Raw genomic sequence first — 22,188 nt, forward strand, 5'->3', positions numbered from 1 at the left:
TCACAGCTATGCCCTCCTATGGTAAGATCTCCCCCACCCCTCAGCATCTTCTGATTTGTATTGTGCAAACACACCACAAGAAAACACTATCCATAGGCAGGTGGTAGTGATCCCTGTGTGTGTGTGTGGGGGGGGAAATAGGAAGACATCTTCCTCCTATTTCTCCCCCTTTGGGTCTCAGTTCTCTAATTAAAACTGGTGTTTTGGAAAGAGAGAACATGGATCCAGACTACAGTAATAAATTATATCCTTGCCTTGGATAGAATTAAAATGACTACAGACTTGAAATTTCCCTGCTTTTGAAAACTTAATTTGATATTTTCTGTTACACACCAAGAACTGATTTGCAGAAGCATGGACTGTAAGATTAATTGAGGCAGCCATCTCTTCTGGCGCATCTAATCTTACATCTAATTATCTGATCATCTGAATCGCAAATACAGTAGTTAAAGGGGATCGCTGAAAGGGCAGCCTTAAAATGTAAATACTAAAGGGGAGCTTAATGATTTTCCAGCCACAGACATGCAGACTCAAAGTAGCCCTTATGTTATTCATGGCACTGGGTCAGAGGTCATATGCAAATGCGACTGCATTGTCCTGTGGCTTATAAAATGTGAAGGAGCTTCTGAAGTCAGCACTGGGCTTGTTTTGACAATTAACCTCCATTAGTATTCCAGACCACATACAGCAAAACTCTTCAAAGGTTCTCTTTTCATGAATGTGCTGTCAAATTGACTTCGTCATTTAAATAGGACTGTAGACACAGTAAATGATGAGTTGATATTTATACAAAGCATAGCTTTAATTAAAATATTATGAGCAATTAAACCAAGTGTTCACGGAATTATTGTACATTTATATGTAGCAGAGTAAAAACATTGCATAGGACTGTTAAGCTTTTTGTATGAATCTAATTAACTTTGACAGGCTTTGGGCTTTTTTCCCCTCTTATTTTTAGAAGTGCTGCAGATAAATGTACTTGCATCTGGAAAACTTCAAACAGTTTTGATCAGCATTTCAGGTCTGTTCTAAAATGTGTGTATTGAGACACTGTCTTAAATAAGACATTGATAGACAAGTGGCATATTACTCCTTACAGCCGGATCAGATGTGGCTCAGAGATCAGCTGCAGGCTGGAACCACAACAAATGGTTCTTGGTTTTGTCACAATTCTATGTCAGGTGGTCACTGTCTGTGGACTAGTCTTTATATATTTGGCTTTGGATAAAGGTGGGGTATAAACAATGAGGTTCACACTACTGATTCCCTGAGAGATTCCCTCTTCTTTACACTCTGTATCCTTGAGACAACAGAGACATCAGGAGCAAAACCAGGTTTTATACAATCCCGATGGCTTCCTGTTTCAGAATATTTCAATGACTCTTCAAAACCTACATGGAAATTTAATCTCCATTGGAACATTGTTACGAGCACTCTCCCACCAGCCTGGTCCCACAGTCTAGTCAGCCACCAAATAACACACAGAAATACTGTATTAGTTATGAAACTGTGAGCCTGTTACTAGCATTCCTTATTGGCTAGCTCTGTCTTAAATATTAACTCATTTTTATCAATCTAAGTGTTTCTATGTCTCTTATCTTACTGGAGAGAGGGTCCTGATGTCTTACTCCTCTTGTGTCCTACATTTTGACACTTCTCTACTACATCTTGCAGAATCCTCCTTGGCTCCATTAACGGATAAGAGAAACATGCTTACAGAATGACATCTCCCATCAAAACACTATTAAAAGGCAGGATCATTTAAGGTAATTCAATGTGCAGGGTACAGTCTTAATTAGCCAATGCATTTTCTGATTGTGGGAGGGGTTAGTGGTGGAGGGAAAGGTTGTAACGAGTATGGGTTTTTCCGCCTGCCGCCAAGTCTTGTCTGGCCTTTGCGCCAGCCCCAAATAACACACAGAGACTCTGTATTTGATATTATGCTGTTGGCCAGGTGCTAGTTTCTTATCGGCTAGCTCTGTCTTAATTATTAACCCATTTCTATGTATTTCCACCTGGTCTTACCAGCAAGAGGCGGCTGGTAGTTCTAGTCTCTCCAGACTCTCCATGTTGACTCTCCTACTTCCTCTTTCCTCCTAGTCTCCTAGTCCCACCTATCTAGCTTTCCTATTGGCCAACAGTTCTTTATTCATTAACCAGTATGAGAAACTTTTACAGAATGACATCTCCCATCAAAAGGTTTCGGATAAAAAGGATGAGGAGTGAGTTTAGTCTCATTTTCACTCTTCTTGGTTTTATTTTTTGTTTTTTTTTTTTTTCATTCTCCTTCTTTCCCCTCATGTGTGTGTGTGTGCGTGCGTGTGTGTGTGTGTGTGTGTGTGTGTGTGTGTGTGCGTGCACATGCATGCATGTGAGCACATGCATCTGCTTGCTTGTACACCTGTGCTCATCAGTCTACTGACTTATAATGTAGCTTGGAAGTACTTGCCAGATATCAGCATCAGGTTCTTGGAATTTTCAGACCATAGAACTGAATGTGACTCAAATAAACTTTAAATGTTTATATGATACATTCTTTTACAGCAGCAGGAAACAGACTAGCACACACACACACACACACACACACACACACACACACAGAGAGAGAGAGAGAGAGAGAGAGAGAGAGAGGATGAATTCCTGAGACGAGTGTTGACATTGAATTGAAGGTGCTGGGATTTCTGTTCTGCTACTGATCCCCCAAATTCCACTGAGGATTGGCCATGAGTGAATGCTGGAAATTTCCACTAATAATGTTCCAAAGGCACAACAGTGACAAAGTGAATGAAAAATTTTTAGTATCATTTAATTAGTTGGGCTGCACAAATTATTTTGTTTAATCTTTTCCTCAACTCTGAAGTAGACACTAGGTTGATTCTGGAGAGATCACTCAGTGATTAAGGGTACTCACTGTTCTTGCAGAAGACTTGAGTTTAATTCCTAGTACCTGTTATAGGATGTCCTTCTGTATGCTGTGAATATGTGTTGCTTTTATTGGTTGATGAATAAGCTACTTTGGCCTATGGCAGGGCAGAATACAAGGCCAGAAATCCAAGCAGAGATACAGGGAGAAAGAAGGCAGAGTCAATGGAGAGACACCAACAGCTGCTGGAGAAGCAAAATGTGAGGTAACAAGCCATGAGCTTCATGGTAAAATATAAACTAATAAGAATGGGTTAGTTTAGTTGTAAGAGCTAGTTAATAATAAGCAGCTCCATGGCTGGGTGGGACAAGAAACATGCAGGTACAAGCACCCATACTGGTTAGTCCACAATAGTCTCTACTCCAGATCCATGAGCTCTGAAACCTTTTTTCACTACAATGGTCACCTACACTCAGGTGTACAAAGCAACAGTGGACATATGCATGTACACATAATTAAAATATAAAGTAAATTATTTTTAAAGATATATATTGAGCCAGGCAGTGGTTGTCCATGATGGGAGATGTCATTCTGTAAATATGTTTCTCTTAATGGTTAATGAATAAAGCACTGTTGGCCAATAGGAAAGCAAGCAAGATAGGCAGGACTAGGAGAGAAGGAGGTTTTGGGGAGAGGTAGGAGGAGATTCAAAATGGAAGATGGAGAGAGCAGAACAACTCTGGACCCTCTCTCTGGTAAGATAAGACCACGTGGGAATACTTAAATTAATAGAAATGGGTAAATATTTAAGATAGAGCTAGCTGAGAAGTAATGCTAGTAACAGGCCATCAGCATTATATCTAATACCACATCTCTGTGAGTTATTTGGGGCTGGTGCAGCTGAGGGACCAAGCCAGTGGGCAAACTACTCATAATATTTCCATGTAGAAGGAAGTCTACACTCTTATTCCATCCCACTGTGAGAGTAACCCACCTTTGCCCAGTGCATCCTCAGTGTATTTTCTGCCTCCCCGTGTGTGTGTTCCAGCATTGCACTGCTCATGGCTACACTGCCCATATGCAGTACTCTGGCATTGCATCAGATGCTTAGCCATTCACCTCTCTCCATCTCAGATGGCAGGCATTATGTCATCTCTATCACTATAAGAAGGAAAAGGTTGAGTTCAGGACAAAATGATATACTGAGTATACTACATTTTGTCTTCATGTAACTTATTAAATTACATTACTGTAATGATTTTAACACTCATTGTTAGCCTTTTACTGTACATAATCTAGAAACTTAAACTTTATAATAGGTATGTATATAAACGCAAAAGATAACACATGTAGACTTTTATTTTAAGATGTCTCACTGGGAGTCTTGAAACATACCCATTTGGATAAATGGCATGTGTATGGATGTACACTTGGATAAATGGCACATGTATAGATGAGGATGAGGAGAACCAGCTTTGAATCCAGTAGATGGCTGACAGCATCTCAATGAGCAAAGAGAATGTCAATGTACAGTAACATGCATAGAACTTAGTACTTTTTAATAATTATTTAAATTTCCCATTCAGACGTGGCTTGTCCCATTACAACTTTACTGATCAAGACAGGACTTTGCTGCCAAACAAAGTGTCTGAAGAGGAAAATGGGAAACCAAGTGAGGCAGCTCTGACTTCAGCTAGCATTGACTTACTCCTGAATTTGTGCTTTCTACAATGTCTTTTACAACATTTATTACTGGTTACAAACCTCATGAGAAAGTGTGATGGATCTCTTGACCACCCTTTGGTGTATGTAGTCCTTTTGGTTGTTCCACATGGAATACTGAGTGGCAAGAAATCTTTCCAGTGCAGGTCTTGTCAGGTTTATGTCCCTCTGCATTTTACTGTGCCTGGCTGTAGCAGCGAGCAAGTGAGAGCAGCAGCAATGGTACCCTGAATTGTTAGAGCTCCAGTGCAGGCCATGGGTGTCAGGATCATAGCTCTGCAAGTGCTTTAGCTCGAGAGCAGACATAGAAATCCAGGCTTACTTAGATTTGCTAGGAGCTGGCATTGCAGCTATGTATTAGAATTCTGCAATCTTGACAGCAGCCATCTTTATAGTTCTTAGGACTGGAGTACCCAGGACCCTTGCTGTGAAAGTCTTGGAAGCTCTCTGTGACTCTTCCATGAACCCAGTCCCACAGTTCCTCTGGCTCTTCATTGCCTTCTGTCCTTCTGCCTTTGCATTCCAGCTTGTTTGCTTCTGTTGTCCCCTTTGTTTCCACTCTGGCTGCTCTCCTGAACTTTGAGCAGTCTCTTTTCAGCCTTCAGGCAGCAGGCTGCCTTGTTGTACTTGTTTTTGTAGATTGCCCCGATTGCTCAGCTGTGATTTTTGCTGCTTCTTTGCTGTGCAGTCCATCCTATTAAAAAGCAGGCGAATCAAAACAAAACAAAACCAAAAAGACTAAGAGGCCAGGTGTTGGTGGCACACACCTTTAATCCCAGCACTCCAGAGGCAGAGGCAGGAGGATCTCTGGATCTCTGTGAGTTTGAGGCTAGCATGGTCTACAGAGCTAGTTCCAGGACAGGCTCCAAAGAAACCCTGTACCAATAAATAAATAAACAAACAAGCAAACAAAAGCAGGCAAGAAAAAAACACATGAAGGGAGCTTTTGAAAATTAAAATTCTCACATGCATTTATTTTGCTTTTGTATAAACATGGATGCACATGTGTCAAGGCACAAGTGTGGAGTTCAGAGTACCACCTGTGTAAGTCAGTCCTCTCCTTCTACCATGTGGACTCTGAGAATCAAACTAAGGTTACCCTCAAGGGTTGATTGCAAATGCCTTAACCTGATGAACCATGTCAATTACCTAAGAATCCCTCTCCCCCATTTTTTTTATCCTAATGTTTACAAACCAGAGGAGGCAGCAAAGAAACATGTCTGCCAGCAGATCCACTTGGTGTACCTGAATAGCCTGCACATGTAACCAGAAAAGGACTTTGTCACAGGCCTCACATGCAAATTGAGGTTTGTGTTTGCAACAATCTTTGAACTGTCTTTAGCATCAATCATTGCAATTCCTCTGCTAAATCACTGCAAAAGTGCCCTTCCTCTGGTCTCAGTGGAAATACTGGCATGGTTGCCTAGGTGTGGTCAAGGCTTGTAGCAAAAATGGCTGGGAAAAATTGAAATGACCCTGACTGAGCCTGCACCTCCAAGTCTGAGCAATCAGCTGTGTTTCTTATGGTTTTCTAAGTCCTTGTGGGGTACTCAGAGTGGTTGGGGGCAACCAAGGGTGGTTTGTGTGGTCTTTTGCTTGGGATAAAGGGGACAGCAAAGGAGAGTCTAAAAGCTATTAAGACTCAAATTTTCCAGTCCCCAACACATGCTTATTTACCATAAAAGGAACATTAGGAGTGGCTCCTACAGGAATTTGTAAGTTATCATAAACACTAATAATAATTTTTAATAGATCCCAACAGAGCTAACACCTGCCCAGTGTCCTAGGGAGGGCCAGTCTCCTCAGCTTTCCCACGCTTACCTCCTTCAAAGTCTTAGTTACTCACATTAAGAATTCCATTTTCAATACATTCAAACAAATTGGTAATACTGAGTACCCACAATGTACCAGTTGCACCATGAGAAGTTCCAGAGATGAATAAAGCACTGGTTTTTCTTATCTTTAGGTGAGAACAGAATTATAGACAAACAGGCATGTTCCAAGAAGTAGATACATGGAGCCTTTAGGCTGCTGCAGGAGAAACAATGTGTACCTTTAAAGGAAGGGATGATCATTTACATAGTGATTGATACAGCCCAGGATGGGACATATAATGGAAGAAGCTAAGATCTCTCTCCTTGAAGAACATGTATTGGAGAAAAGAGAGTACAGAAACACAGGAAAATACGAGGACAGGAAATCTGGGATTAGTGTATGATTGGATGCTGTGATAAGGCTGGGTTGTAAGTGAAGCAGAATTCAGAGAAGGAGGTGATCCCTATGGGCAACAAATACAGAACATTTCATGAGGAAAAATATCACACTTTCAGGGTTTTTTCTTTGTTTTTAGCAATCACGGAAAAAGCAGCAGCACCAGGAAACTTACTCAGTGGTTGTCTCTGAGTAGCATCTTTTTCCATTCTTTAACACTCTACAAAAATAAATAAATAAATAAATAACAGAATAACAAATTCACCCACAAGTGATGCATTCCAATATGTTCATATCTACATGCATTTAATATGTGTGTATGCAACACAGTGTGCCATGATGAATTTCTTGCTTTCTGTTTTTCTATTACCTCTCTCCCTCTAGCCCTTCTCCTCCTCCTTCTGTTCCTTCTTCTTCTTCTTTTCTTTCCCCTCTTAGATATAGTTTTAAAATGCTGGGAACAAAATCAGGAAATTTCCCTGTAAGAGGAATTAAACATGATTCCTGGATCCCTCAGATGGCATCAGCACATATTCATGTATGGAAAGCAGCACTGACAACAGCATTAATATCTACCATGTGCTCATATGACAGCAAGAGTGCTATGAGTTTAGCCTGACTCTTTCTCAGTGCTTTATAGATCCTATCTATGAGCATGAAAGAAAAACTTACAGAGGATGACACTGAAAAAAAAAAGAAAAGAAAAGAAAAAGAAAAAACAATAGAATGGGGATTTTGTATTTAGAGGAAGGTTGATTTTTCAGCACCCAATTCCTGCCAGCACTTCAAATACTACAATGGCTGGGTCGGTACCTAATATGTCTCCCTTTCTGTAAAGATAAATACAGTGGATGGGTATCCTCATCTAGGGCAAGCCATATTTGTTGCTGAGTATCTGAAATGGTAATTTACATTTTTAGTTTTTTTAATTACCTTTTATTTGCTATTTTATTGCATGTAGTGTACTATGGGGGAGGGGGACATGCATGCTATTGCACACATAATGAAGTTGCAGGACAGCTCTTTCATCCCACCATGTCTGTCCCAGAGGTTAGACTCAGGTTGACAGGGTTTACAACAGCTGCCTTCACCTGCCCAGTCATCTTGATGATCCTGAAATACTTACATTTTTAACAGATATTCTAGGACAGTAGTTCTCATCCTGTGGGGCATGACCTCTTTGGGGGATGAATGGCCATTTCACAGGGATCACATATCAGATGTCTTGCATATCAGATATTTAAATTATAATTAATGACAGTAGCAAAATCACACTTATGAAGTAGTGGGGGTCACCAGAACATGAGGAATTATGTTATGAGTAGTTTTTCTGCCAGCCTGGTCCCAGTGCTGCATCAGCCCCAAATAACACACAGAGACACTGTATTAGATATAAAGCTGTTGGCCTGTTACTAACATTTCTTATTGTCTGGCTCTGTCTTAAATATTAACCCATTTTTATTAATCTAAGTGTTTTCATGTGGTCTTATCTTACTGGAGAGAGGGTCTGGACCTTCTTCTCAAGTCCCTATGTCTTGAACCTCCTCTGCTACATCTCCCAGGATCCTCCTTGTCTCCTAGTCACACCTATCTTGCCTTCCTATTTGCCAACAGTGTTTTATACATTAACCAATATGAGAAACATATTTACAGGTTGACATCTCCCATCATCTCCTCTTTTCTGTCTAAATAAAAAGAAGGGTTTTAACTTTAACATAGTAAAATTACATATAACAAAAGTTATCAAGTAAGAATAGTTAACAATAGTCTATTGACATTAAGCAAGATTTAAAGAAAATATTTTATCATCTACCTATTTTTGTGAGTCTATCTTTAATCCTAACTAAGGAAAACTATAACCATAACTATCTGTCTTCAACTTCATCAAAGACCAGAGAAGGATAATAAATTCTAGAAATGACAGAGACAACTAGCTGCCTGGTCAGTCACACAAAGTTCTTCCATAATGTTCCATCTTTAGTCTATAGGCCATAGTGTGTCTGGCAGACTTCTCAGCAAAGCAGGAAATTTCAACTGTCCACCTCTATTGGCAGTTTGTCAGTCACATTTTCTGTGTCTGGCAGAATGTCTGGTAGACTCTTCCATTAAGCAGGAATCCTGTAGCACTTTCCATCTTGTATCACCACTCACTTTTCTTTGGGTAATGAATGTCCAGTTTATACAGCATAAATACAAACAGTCCAGACAAGAGCAGTATCTTGCCCAAATGGTTAGTCTTTCCATATTGAAAGCAAACTCCATAAGGAGATTCTTCAAAGTCCATCTTCCTTTCTGACACAGGTGGTGTTACCAGGAGCATTTGTGCCTCACTGTCAAGAAAAACCCTAAACCATTTTAAATGTCATATTATATAGGTCTTTGAAAGGTTTGAAGAATGCCTATCCATTTGATATACGTCTCTGTATATTGGGAAAACTTAACTTATAGTTAACTATAAGTTTTGACTATTATAGGTAAAACCTAACTAAAGTTTTGACTACTATAGATAACTATCTGAAATCTGTATTAAATTATACATTTTTAAATGAGCTATATAAACACAATACCTAAACAAGAGAAATATACATATCACAAAATTGACCTTAAATTGTATCAATAAATAAAAATCCATTCCAAAACAAAGTATTCATTTCTATACCATAATCCCCTTTTTACCTTTAAAAAGAGATTGGTTGTGATCATTAACCATTTATAACCAACCCTATTTAAATGAAAACAAACATAAACAATATTTGGGAACTTGGGCATCATTCTTTCTAAACTGCTTCCTGCTGGTAGGGGGCACTGTCATGGGGTTTCCTAAGAAGACAGAGAAATTCTGGCTGTAGTGGTCTGAAAGGCTACCTTGTCCCAGCTGTTTTGAATGTTAGATCACCTGGGACACTGTTTTAGGGGGTCTTGCTTGATCAAACCATGCTAGTCTGGAAGGAATCTACAGCTTTTCATTTTCTGTGGAAACAAAAATAGAAATTCTTTTTCCCAGTAACCTGTCTTTAAACTTAAATTTTGAAGTCAAAGCATTTTTAAAATATATAAATTGGATTAATCCAGCAGCATTTCTTTTAACAATTGTTGCTATTTCCTCAGCAGTCAAGCAATACAAAGACAACATAATAGCATACAGTTTCCAGACTCTCTGTGTGCTTGCAGCATAAGGAAGCTTGAAAATCACTACTTTATGATATCACCTTCATTCAACATTTTGCTTTTAATAATTTTTAAGTAAATAAAACACTGCATGCTCAAACTCAAGACTCATCTCAACCTCTCTGTGCATTTTCAAAATTTGATAAGTAGGCACCCTTGACATAGAAAAAGCCATAAGATAAATGAAAGAGGTATAAAAGACAAACAAAAAGAAGAGCTGTAGTCCTATAAGCAAAGCAAATAAAATAAACATTGCATAGACACTTGGTTGTGAGTTTCCAGTATCTCATATGTTTACTTATACCACAGGTACATTTCATATTTTCAAATGCTTGTATAATTCACTGTTTGTATAATCTGGCATCATTTTTACTATGATTTTGTACTAATTGATTTTGCTTCTCACATCCTCCTTAGGTTGTCAGAAAGAAAAAGCAATTGTGAACTTTGTTGTACACCCTATACAGAGTATACCTTCATTGACTGTGGTTCCCTAAGGGTCTGGAAGCTGCAGACAAGCTGGGGCATCCCTCTGTGCTCTGCCTGTGGTACAGATCATGGGAGCTGATGCTCTGTCTGGAAACAGATCATCAATGTAGGCTATTGTTGAAGTCCTCAACTGGCTGACCAGACTCAGTTGGAAAAAAGATTTGCTGTAGTGTGCATGTGCCTTCAGATTTGGGCCCAAGCAGAGCAAGAGGCCAGAACTTGATATGACCCAGAGTAGCAGGCCCATAGGCAGGAGGAAGGAAGTACAACAGGAACATCTCTACATAGAGGATTTACCTTCAATGATCTTGTATCTCTTACTGTAACTCTTGGAGTATTAACGTGTGGTGGTTTGAATGAGAATGGCCCCCATATGCTCATATGTTTGAATACTTTGTCCCCAGTTGGCAGAACTGTTTAGGAAGGATTAGGAGATGTGACCTTCTGGAAAATGCATGTTACTTGGGGTGGGCTTTGAGGTTTCAAAAGCCCATGCCAAACCCAGCCAACCTCCTTTTCTGCTGCATGCGTGGGGGTCAGATGTAAGCTCTCCACTGATCCAGCACCCTGCTCTCATCAGGAACTAACCCCCTGAACCTGTAGGGAAGCCCCTAATTAAATGCTTAAAAATAAATAGCCTTGGTCTTGGTGTCTCTTCATAGCCAAAGAAATGTAAATAAGACATAAGTTGACTGAATGCCTTTATGTCTGGACAGTCTGGTGCCCAGAGTATTTGCATGGGAAAAGGTTTGAATGGCAACATGTGTGGAGACAAAATGCTTATTTGGAAATTTTTTGCTCTGCCTATTTTATCTATATTTGGCATATCTATGTCATATGTACCTGTATATCATTTAACTATTCTATCACATATTTATCTATGTAATCTATCAATCTATCTTCTATCAGTCTTCTTTCCATCATCTTTATATATCTATAAATCATAAATGTATCTATGCCTCCATTTATCTAATTATTCATTTATCAGCTGTAAAGAGAGAATTAAACCCTCCCTTTCCCAAGCCTCCCTTGGAACATTTACTAATTATTTCTTTGGAATTCAAGATCTTCCATTAGTTGAGAAGAAGCCCTGGTCCTTGTCTGAGGGAAAGCCATTTCATTTGAACTGACCAAAGATACCACACAATGTCCCCGGGCTCATGCTATTCCTGGAAATACTTGCCTTGTAATGTTGGGTAGCTGAGTTCAGCATTCATTTATTCAGTGTCCATTTAGTAAGCACCAGCTACATATATGGAATACTATATGTTACATGAAAAACTCATGGAAATGGCCCTGTTTCTAGTACACATGGTTACCCAGAGGTAGACTTATGAAGCACTTACTATAATTCTTGTAGGTGATGTTATGGTCATGCTGATTGTCCCATCATGGGAGTCAATTAGTGAGTATATCCAGTGAATTAATGCTGAATGGTTATATGTTATGTTTACCCAATTAGGATAGCCTTTCTTCTGAAGCTGAACATTATGTATAGTTTCAATTATGTAGAACTTCTCATCTAGTATTTATATTGATGAAATACAGACATATATATGTCTATATTACATTTCTCCAGCTTTTGTTGATGGGGCTTTTGGAATTATGGTTTTGATTAACTCAGCATTTTATCTCATTGTGCAGAAAACCAAAAGCCTGTTTTGAGAAGTCGTTGATTGTTTCTCTTATGATCTTGAGGACAGGCTGAGGGGTTGTAGAAAGAGTTCCTGACAATGGGCAGGGGTGTGCCTTGCTGAGCAATGGTTTTCAACTTTGGTAAATGGCAGGAACAGGAATTGAAGTATTTGTCAAGCTGCTCAGGGTCTCAGGTACTTGCCACTGTTTGAGAATTCCTCTTGACATTGAGCTATGACTCATCACTCTCTCAGGAGCTGCGTCAGCTGCTGTAAGTACATAATTCATGCTTGCTGATTGTTTGATGGCATGTCTGCCAATTTAGGCAAAATGAATCTGTCTTTTGGCCTTTTTTGAATAAAATAAAAAATTTAAATTTATGGAAACTAGCTTTGTCTCCTGGCTTAGTTTACACCTCTTTGGTGCCTCTCTCTCTTTCCTTTCTCTCTGTTCCATTTTATGTCTCTTGTTCTTTTGCTTTGTTCTATATTATCTCTCTGTCATTTCCAAATTTTGACAATAAGGTTAAGATGACATGATCAGTTATGGCCACTAGGTAAGATGCATATAACTTGGTATTTAATAGATCTGCAGGGTGTAATTTTCAAACTGCAGCCCACAGTAGAGTCACTGGAGAGTGGTAAAGTGGTAAAGATCACAAGATTCTAGAATTTCTAATCCTGTGCACCATTGGATAGATACCAGATCTGAATGTCCAACAAGCTTTGGGAGCCCTATTCAGGAAATTTCATGTCTCTAAATGTTTTAAAATGTAAATTTGGAGAAAACCCAAAAAACCTACAAGAAAGTAGATCCTAATTTGGAACCCTCTTTTTCTGGGGAACATTGCAATCTGCTCATTGTTTAACTCTTTTCAGGGAAGGACATGACAGATTAATAATGACATCCTCAAATAGTTTTTCAGTGAAAACCTTTATTATAAAGTATCTGTCTAAAAATATATCCCATCTTAACCCTAGACCAGTTATTCTCAACATGTGGGTCATGACTCCTTGGGTGGGCCAAATGATCCTTTCACAGGAGTTGGCTAAGATTAGGGGAAAATCACAGTTATTTACATTATAATTCATAACTAGCAAAATTACAGTTAGCAATGAAAATCATTTTATGGTTGGAGTCACCACAACATGAGGGACTGTATCAAAGGGTTCCAGCATTAAAAAGTTGAGAACCTGTCCTCACTCTCCAACCTTAGGAAAGTGACCTCACATGGTATTTAATGACAGTTACTAGCCTTTTAGATTTTTCCCACCCCATGTCTCTTTATATAAGCATTGCAGTATTATGGTATTATACTTCTTACATTAATTTAATATTGATAAACAAAATAATGTTGAAGAGTAAAGGCATTTATCTTTGAATAAAGAATGAGTCTACTTAATTTGTACAAGGCAGACTTAGTAGAAGGCATCCAGCTTCCTAGAAGGAAGTGTCTCCCACCCAGATTGGACAGCAAAGGGGTATTAATTAACTTGGCTCTTACAAGTAAAGCTCATCTTAGAGATTTCTGTAGATTCACTGTGTGCAGATTGTTTCTCCTTCATAAATTGACTTGTGATCAAATCAATTTGATCATATTCCTTTGGGTCTGAGGAATTGTCCACTTTTCCTCAGATGTCTTAGCTTTGTTTCAATTGCCTGAATCACTTTTGAATTTTTTTCTTTTTCTTTTCTTTTTTTTTTCTTGTTCTTATTTTTTTTTTCTTGGCTTTCTTTGGATTCCATATGGATATTAGGATTTTATTTTTTTCATTTTGTGAAAAATGTCCCTGTAGTTTTATAGGGATTACATTAAATGTGCAGAGAACTTTGGGTAGTATGCACAGTTGACCATTCTTGATTCTAACACATCAAAAAGCATGGGTTGTCTTCCCAATCAGATATGGCATCTTCCTTTGGTTTCTTTAATATTTTATAGTGTTTGATAAACAGATATTTCCTTTGATCAAAGTAAATCTCAGAGTAAATAGGGGATTTTATAATCTGCAGCAACTTCATAAAGAGTAAATACATGTCTTACATTACGAATTTTATACAAGTTTTATACTAATATGAAAATATAATTTAGCCTCTTCTAGAACTGAGTGTTCTTTTATTAACTTCAAGGACAGTTTGAATTTGACTGTACTACAGGCCCCTAACAGAAGTGCTGATACATCATCATACAAGATCAGAGAAATTTTGGAGAGAGAATTCATGAATTCTTCATCACAGTGCCTTCAAAGCATTTGATTTCTATTAAGTTTGAGCTAACTGATACCACTGTTTATGGCATGATGTTGAACATACATTAGCTATAAGAATTATGCTTTAGAAAAAGAAAACAGATGATATGAATATGTTTTCATAAAGAACATATCAACATGGACCAAGGAGATGGGGAGGAACAGGATGAGGGAACAGTCCATGGAGGAGTCAGCAGACAGACCCAACAGATGGGATACAGTAACGTTTAGCTGGACTTCTGTAAATGGCATGGGTCTGTCTTCTGCTTGAGAAAGCTGGGCTGGGGAACAATGTGTACTCTAGAAATTTCACTAATGAAGTCTTCAAATATATATGTATGTATGTATGTATGTATGTATGTATGTATATATATATATGATTCAGGAGTCTGAGTTGTGGTGGATTAACTAGAAGGAGCTGGGCACAGGCTAGTGGTCAGCGTTGTCTAGACTGTGTGGTCAGGGTGAGATTCACAAGGCTCTTTGCTTTCAGATGACTACATAAGTAGGGCAAACAGATTATTACAGGTTTCTTTTAATTATGCTCAATGTAATAACTCATATCTTCCCATAAATCACAAAGAATGCATAATAAAATGATTACAGAGGTAGTAAAAGCAATTTAAAGGTAATCACAAATACTGAATTTATTTTCTATAAATGAATTTTGAATTGTAAGGTGATCATTTAAAAGGAAGGAGTACATTGTAAGCCCATTACATCCTGGATCAATAGGTACCACCCATTCCTTTTAAGTCCTCTATGCATCATTGCTAATAGATTGCCCAGGGAATACCAAATCTCATTTATGATGGTCATTTGAATATTCTATGTAAAAGCTAATCTTCTAAAGACTTGGAGAAATCATTGTAGATTAAAATAAGAAATAAAGATTTGCATTTATAAGAAATTAATGATGGTTCTGAAATTGAGGAACGATTTAGTGCTGGGATAAATAAATACAAATTGTAACATCAATCTGATGGAGTTTTGTTTAGATTGCTTCTGGTGATAAACCATCTATAATAATAAAGATCGGTGGCTGGTGTTTGCTATAAATTTGCAATGTTTAACATAATTTTTGTTTGCACTTCATACTAAAGTGACACCAAGAAATATGAGATTAATAGTTAGTTATTAAGTGAAAATGACTTTCATGGCTGTAGTCATTTTTAGAAACAGTTACGTGTAATTCATTTATGGAGTAGAGGAAATTAATTTGCAGCTGTGGAGAGACCCAGCTCATGACAGCAAAGAAGGAAGAGCCCACAGTACTAGACTTCAGAAACACGAGGGTGCTTTCCTCTCTAAGCCCTCATTTGGGTTACTGGGTTATTCTGGGTGCTCTGGAGATCACTACTCTCTTATCTATTGACACCAGAACACTCTCCTATTGGGTGAAGAAACAGAATAGGAAGTGCCTGCTCCCCAATTATGTCACAGTATTAAAGAGCAAAGGCTTGTGCATACCTAAGGGGATGGAGGGTCAGATGCAGCAGCAGCGTGGTGCCTTTTTATTAATTTTAATTAGTGTTTTCATTAGGAAGTGTCATTTTAAGTTCTTCTTTTAAAGAAAATGATGTATTATCTACTTTCATCTGTTTCACTGCCCAGCAAATTAGTAGTAATTTAAAAATTAAATTTTGTAGACTGCTATTTCTTTGAGAAATTTATCCTCGTTATTAATGTGATGAAAATCTAAACCTAATATGTAGCTAACCACAGATTATGTGCCAACCCTTTCTATGCACTAACTGATATGTATATCCTGATCACCTGATCCCCCTAAAGACAAAACAATATTATTTGGGAACACCCTCTTTATGTCACCATAAAACTAAGTTAGAAATGTTAATATTTTAGAATGGAACAAAAATATACTTAAGAATTTAGAAATTTATGAAAGTGCCTTTTTTTAAAGAGACTATATGGAAGTTCTATTTTTATGAGGTATCTGTCAAAGCTAGATAAGATATTTTAAGAAATGATGATGATGATAAGCCAGGAACACTTGGAAACAAAATCAAGTCTCTTGGTAAAATAGAACAGGTATGGAAAGTCCAAGCAGTAGTGTGCTTGGGCTCCCTGAGGACTTAATAAGGTGTGATGTGGAGCTAGGCAGAAGCAGTGCTGAGTTAACCAGTGAGTAACGGGAAGAGAAGAATGTCTCAGAGCAAACTTTCAGCATGCAACAAACTGTCCTCTCTGCCTCTTTCCTTATTCAAGGACTTTCTAAGATTGTAAGATCCAAAAGACTGACATTTTGTTGTAGGTTGGGTACCATGGATAATAGTTGGAGGGATGTCTATACTCATCAGGCAGCCAAGCTGATTGGTAAAAAGTTGCAATGTGGTGGTATTCAACACAGAGCTATTTATTTATTTACTCACTCATTTATTCATTCATTCATTTTTCTAATCAATGTTATGTCAAGTTGCTGCCCATGTTTCCATTATTATATATTGTTTGCTAATTTTAAAGTCACCTTGTTAGCTTATTCCAGCTCAATATAAAACTCATATGTATATATGAATAAAAATAAACATTTACTTGGTCTTATGCGCCAGCATCAACATCTAGCTCCTCCTTTCTGCCATTACAAACTAGAGTTATAGTTCCAATAGCAGCAAGGACCCAGCAAGGACTATAAAAATGTTAGTTGTCATTTGTTTCTCAGACATCCTTTTGTTTTTTATCCCACATTTTTTCTTAAAATCTCTGGCTTTTGTGTTGGGAGAGGAATGGAGAAGTAGCAAAAATGCTAGGATTCTGTGAGGAATGAAAGAGGGACTTTAGGTTATTTTGTTTGCTTTGGTGTGAAGTTGGTGACTTGTATTTTAGGTTGTGACAGGTGACTTTGGACAGGTATATGATTTAGTTAGAAATTAATATTGCCAGAATCTTGTTTGTGTTGGGGGAAATCCTTTCTCTTACCAACTTATGTCTAACTGAACAGTTAATGTAATTTCTAGAATCGTGTTGTGCCTCATTTGTACTTTAGCTATAAATATTACAGAGGGGGTTGCCTTCAACTAATCTCTGAGAGGAATTAGTGTGGTTCTGTAATTATTCTTGAGTTCAGTTTATCTACACTGTTGGGTAGTTTGATGCTGTGTCCTTTACTGGCTAGTTCTCATTCTGTGTATCAATTCATCACTTTCTGGTCAGTGCTTTTTGATAGATGGCATATACCCAGTATTGTGCTTTTGGGAAAGCTTCTGAAATAATACATTATGTGTATGGGTACACAATAAGTAATTTTTGAATGAGTGGATTGGTGGATAGATAGATGAAGAGGTTGTAAATGTAAATGGAGTTCTTAATTGGTCTAAGTAATAAAAACCTGGAGTCAGATATAGAGGGAAATGCTGAGAGATCAGAGAAAAGAAGCAAGCCACTGCTACATCTTACATCCTTAGTGTTTCAGTAGAGAAGAGAGTGATTTCCTGTTTCCCCCTGCTTATATCCTGTTTCTGCCCAGCTACCACAATTCCTGTCTGTCTGTACAGACTTCCAGACCTCTATGGTTAGCTGGTGGCAAGCTCCATTCACTGATCTTCAGATAAGCTTTATTTATACAAGCAAGAAAATACTGCATATTCCTCTTTTTTGTCTAAAATTTTAAAAAGTTTATAACTAATATAAAGAAATACACACACACACATATATGTATACCCACACACACACACACACACATATATATATATACACACACATATATGTATATATATACATATATATATATATATATATATATATATATATATATATAATAAGTACAACAACTATGCACAATATAGACAGGGTATAAGTATATTAACAATGTCTAGCCCATTAGCATATGAAAAATTCAGAGAAAATACTCCATTATCTATTCTTTCTTGATGAGTCTAAAGTCATGTAACTAATTTACTTTCTATTCTAATTTGCATTATCAAATTATCTTTTAATGTCTTTCAACCCTATAACATTTAACACAACTTTAGTGAGTTTCTTTACTGATTTTGGTAAACAAGGAACACTATTATCTAGTTCTCAACTCCCTCAGAGACCTGAGAAGGAAATAATATGAACTGAGTAAACAGAAAATTTGAGTAAGTGACTTCCAAACAGTGTTAGAAATTACAAAAACAGTTATCTGCATGGACAGTCACCCAAGATAGCTCTGCAATTTGGGGAATCCATCTTATAGGCCTAGCATATCTAACAGACATTTCTGTGACCCAGGATATTCTGAAGAACTGGACGCCCTTGTCTTGGCAAAGATTGCCATCATATTTTTTGGTGTTGTGTTTGTCTAGTTTGGACAGTATACTGTCAGCAGTTGAGGCAAGGGAACTTTCTTACCCAGTAGCTTACCTTTGCCACAAGAAAGTAAACTCCATGTGGAGGTTCTTCAATGTCCATCATCTTCTCCAACATAGATTGGTGCTGCCAGGAGCAGACATGTCTTTTTTTCACAAAAAAGAACCTATGTTATTAAAACATGTTAAATGCCATATTCTGTAGATCTCTGAAGTTCTTGAAGACAACTTGTTTTTCTAAAATATCAATTTGACCTTGTAAACATATCAAAAGTGACTACATGTTCAATTGTAATAGTTGACTAATTCTAAATTACATTTCCTTATTTTCTTATGTAGTTGATAATAATAACTTTTAAGGACTAGAGATTTGTATTACATTGTTAAATGAGCTGCATAGATACACTACCTTGAACAATATTAGAAATTTATTTACAGTATGTTTTAGCAAAATTAATATCAAAGTTCCAATCCAATGTAAAACATTTAAAACTAGTAGTTGCTTTTAAGAGTATATTCAATAACCTACATTTTCATCTTATCATATCTATGTCCTCCATTTATTCTTTTCAGAGTAGATTCAATAATCTATCATTTTTATCCTATCATATCTAGATTCCTCTTTGTTTCCCCATCCAAACCTTCAAGTTTCTTCCTGATTATAAGCAACAACATTTTGTAACCAATCCCCCTAAACAATGACAGGTGTTCATAACCCAATGAGTGACCAAAAACCACTTACCCCACCTCTTGGGATTGTGGGCATCATGTTCTTAAAGTAACTTCTTGCTCACTGGGGGCAATGACATCTCTAGGGCATCCTGAAAGGAAAATTTGGGTTAATTGTCAAGATGTTTCAGTTGTTGTCCAGACTTTGTGTAATGGGTAAGTACAGGACTTGTTTCAAATCCTGGCAAAAATACTCTGTAATGCTGGATCATCTCAGCTAGCCACCTCAAAATTGTTCCAAGCAGTGTCTGTGAGGCTAGATCATCTCAACAAGTCACCTCAAAGTTTTCATAAGCACTTTGTAGTCCAAAGCTGATTTTTATAGTTGGGGAGATCAGAGAGAAGAAGGAGCAAGCCACTGCTACACCTTACCTCCTTAGCATCTCAGCAGACAAGAGGGCAGGTTCCTCTTTCTCACTGCTTATATCCTGTTTCAGCCCGGCTACCTCACTACCTGCCTATCTATACAGACCTACAGACCTCTATGGTTAGCTAGTGGAAAGCTCCCTTCTCTGACCCCCAGACAGGATTCATTTGTACAAGCAAGATATCGTCACAGTTGTACCTGTGGTAATATATTACACTGTTGGTAACAAAATAAAAGACTGTTTTTATTTTTTTATTTTACATATTGATCCTAGTTTCCTCTACCTCTCATACTCCCATGCCCCTCAACCCCACCTCTCATCCCATCCCCACCCATTCCACAGGGAGGGGGAGAATTTCCAGGAGGGATCATCAAAATCTGTCAAGTCATTTGGAGTAGGGCCTAGGCCCTCCTTTCTGTCTCTAGGTTAAGGGAGTATCCCTCCAGGGGAACTTGCTCCCAAAGTCCTTTTGTGCACCAGGGATACATCTTGGTTCCACTTTCAGAGGTTCTGTAGACTGCCCAGACCTTCTAAATGAACTTGAATTCAGCTGGTCTGGGTCAGTCCAATGCTGGTTTCCCAGCTATCAGTCTGGTGTCCATGAACTCCCCATTGTTCAGGTCAGCTGTCTCTGTGGGTTTCTGTAGCCTGGTCATGACCCCTTTGCTCATCACTCCTCCCTCTCTGCAACTGGATTCCAGGAGTTCAGCTCAGTGTTTAGCTGTGGGTATCTGCTTCTGTTTCCATTAGCTACTAGATGAGGGTTCTAGGGTGGTATATTAATTAGTTATCAATCTCATTATCAAGGTAGGACATTTAAGGTAGCCTCTCCACTATTGCTCAAATTGTTAAATGGGGTCATCCTTGTAGGTCTCTGGACATTTCTCTAGTGTCAGTTTTCTCTTCAAAACTTTCATGGCTCCCTCTATTATGGTATCTCTTTTCTGGCTCTCATCTATTCATGACAAGACTCAAACTTCCCAGTTCCTCATGTTCTCCTCTTCCCTCTTCTTCTCCCCTTCTCTTTCTCCTAACTCCCTCTCCACTCACTGCTTCCACCCAGCTACCAATATGCTCAGGAGAATCCTATCCCCTTCTGTAGGGGACCTTGTATGATTCTCTTAGGGTCCTCCTTGTATCCTATCTTTTCTGGTGGTGTGAATTGTAGGCTGGTAATCCTTTGCTCTATGCCTAAAATCCATATATGAGTGAGTACATACCATTTTCCTCTTTTTGTGACTGGGTACCTTACTCAGAATGGTTTCTTCAAGTTCCATCCATTTGCCTACTAATTTCAAGATTCCATTGGGTTTTTTTTTCTGCTGAGTACTATTCAATTGTGTAAATGTACCATATCTTCTTTATCCATTCTTCAGTTGTGGGGCATCTAGGTTGTTTCCAGGTTCTAGCTATTACAAATAATGCTGCTATGAACATAGCTTAACAGATGTCTTTCTGCATGAATGTGGATCTTTTGGGTATATGCCTAAGTGTTGGATTGTCAGGTACTGTGGTAGACTGATTCCCATTTTTCTGATAAAAGACTTTTGTGCTCACTCTGTTTGGGCTGCTTAGCCCATAAGAATCACATAAGACCAAATAAAGATGTATTTGTATTCATGTATACATATTAATATATTTGTGTTATAATTTATATACATGTATGTAGACACACACATATATGTGTATACATATATTCTTATTCTCTACATTAGTCGATTATTAAAATCTCAGATTTTATTTAGGCTTGCTGCTCAATTCTTGATGATTTTATGAATGTATATCTTAGGTACAATTTTATACTTACTTCATTATTTTTGTACTTCATTATTAAAATGTACTGTGCAAACTCTAAAATGAAGTTCTGCATGATCCTTGTAGCATTTAGGTGAGTCTGGCAATTGCAAATATAAACAATCACCTTTCAGAGATGTGAGTGGATGTGAGAAATGGGCTGTAAGAGAAGTCAGGTGCTGAGACTTAGATCACAGAAAGCAGTGATAACAGAGGAAGCTTGGGCAGCTAGGGTGGTGTCAGTGAGTTATGCATGAGGCATACACTTAGACATTTATCAATCAGTATTAATTGTGTGTCTCTAGGCATGTTCACAGGGACTTTTAGGAGCTGACTGCAGCAACTCAAATAGAGTTCAATATTTACTTTTAGCTGGCTGTGAATAGGTCAACTCAGCCAGTCTTACAGTGGTCTGAAATTAGGAGTAGGACAGACTAAGTGAGAAATGTCAACTGCCCAGTGTATGGCTTGTAAATGACATCACAGGCATGAAAAGCATGAGCACTTTGTCTAGCTTGCTACTATGATTAGAGTTACTCTTAATGAAGACTGCACTTAGTTAGTAAATAGGTCATCACCAAAACATCCTTAAAATCACAAAAGATTCTTAGTAATATTGGTATTTTATGTAAGTTATAATAAGTGTACCTATGATTATA

General features: G+C 37.9%; 1 protein-coding gene across 1 annotated transcript in view; it reads left to right on the top strand.

Moving 5' to 3' along the window:
* The window catches only part of LOC127223341 (EGF-like and EMI domain-containing protein 1), a 650,856-nt gene that overhangs the window by 45,962 nt on the left and 582,706 nt on the right, over nt 1–22,188 (top strand). The gene's annotated exons all lie outside the window — the stretch shown is intronic.

This window comes from Phodopus roborovskii, unplaced genomic scaffold (assembly GCF_943737965.1).
Source record: "Phodopus roborovskii unplaced genomic scaffold, PHOROB, whole genome shotgun sequence".
Taxonomy (NCBI): Eukaryota; Metazoa; Chordata; class Mammalia; order Rodentia; family Cricetidae; genus Phodopus; species Phodopus roborovskii.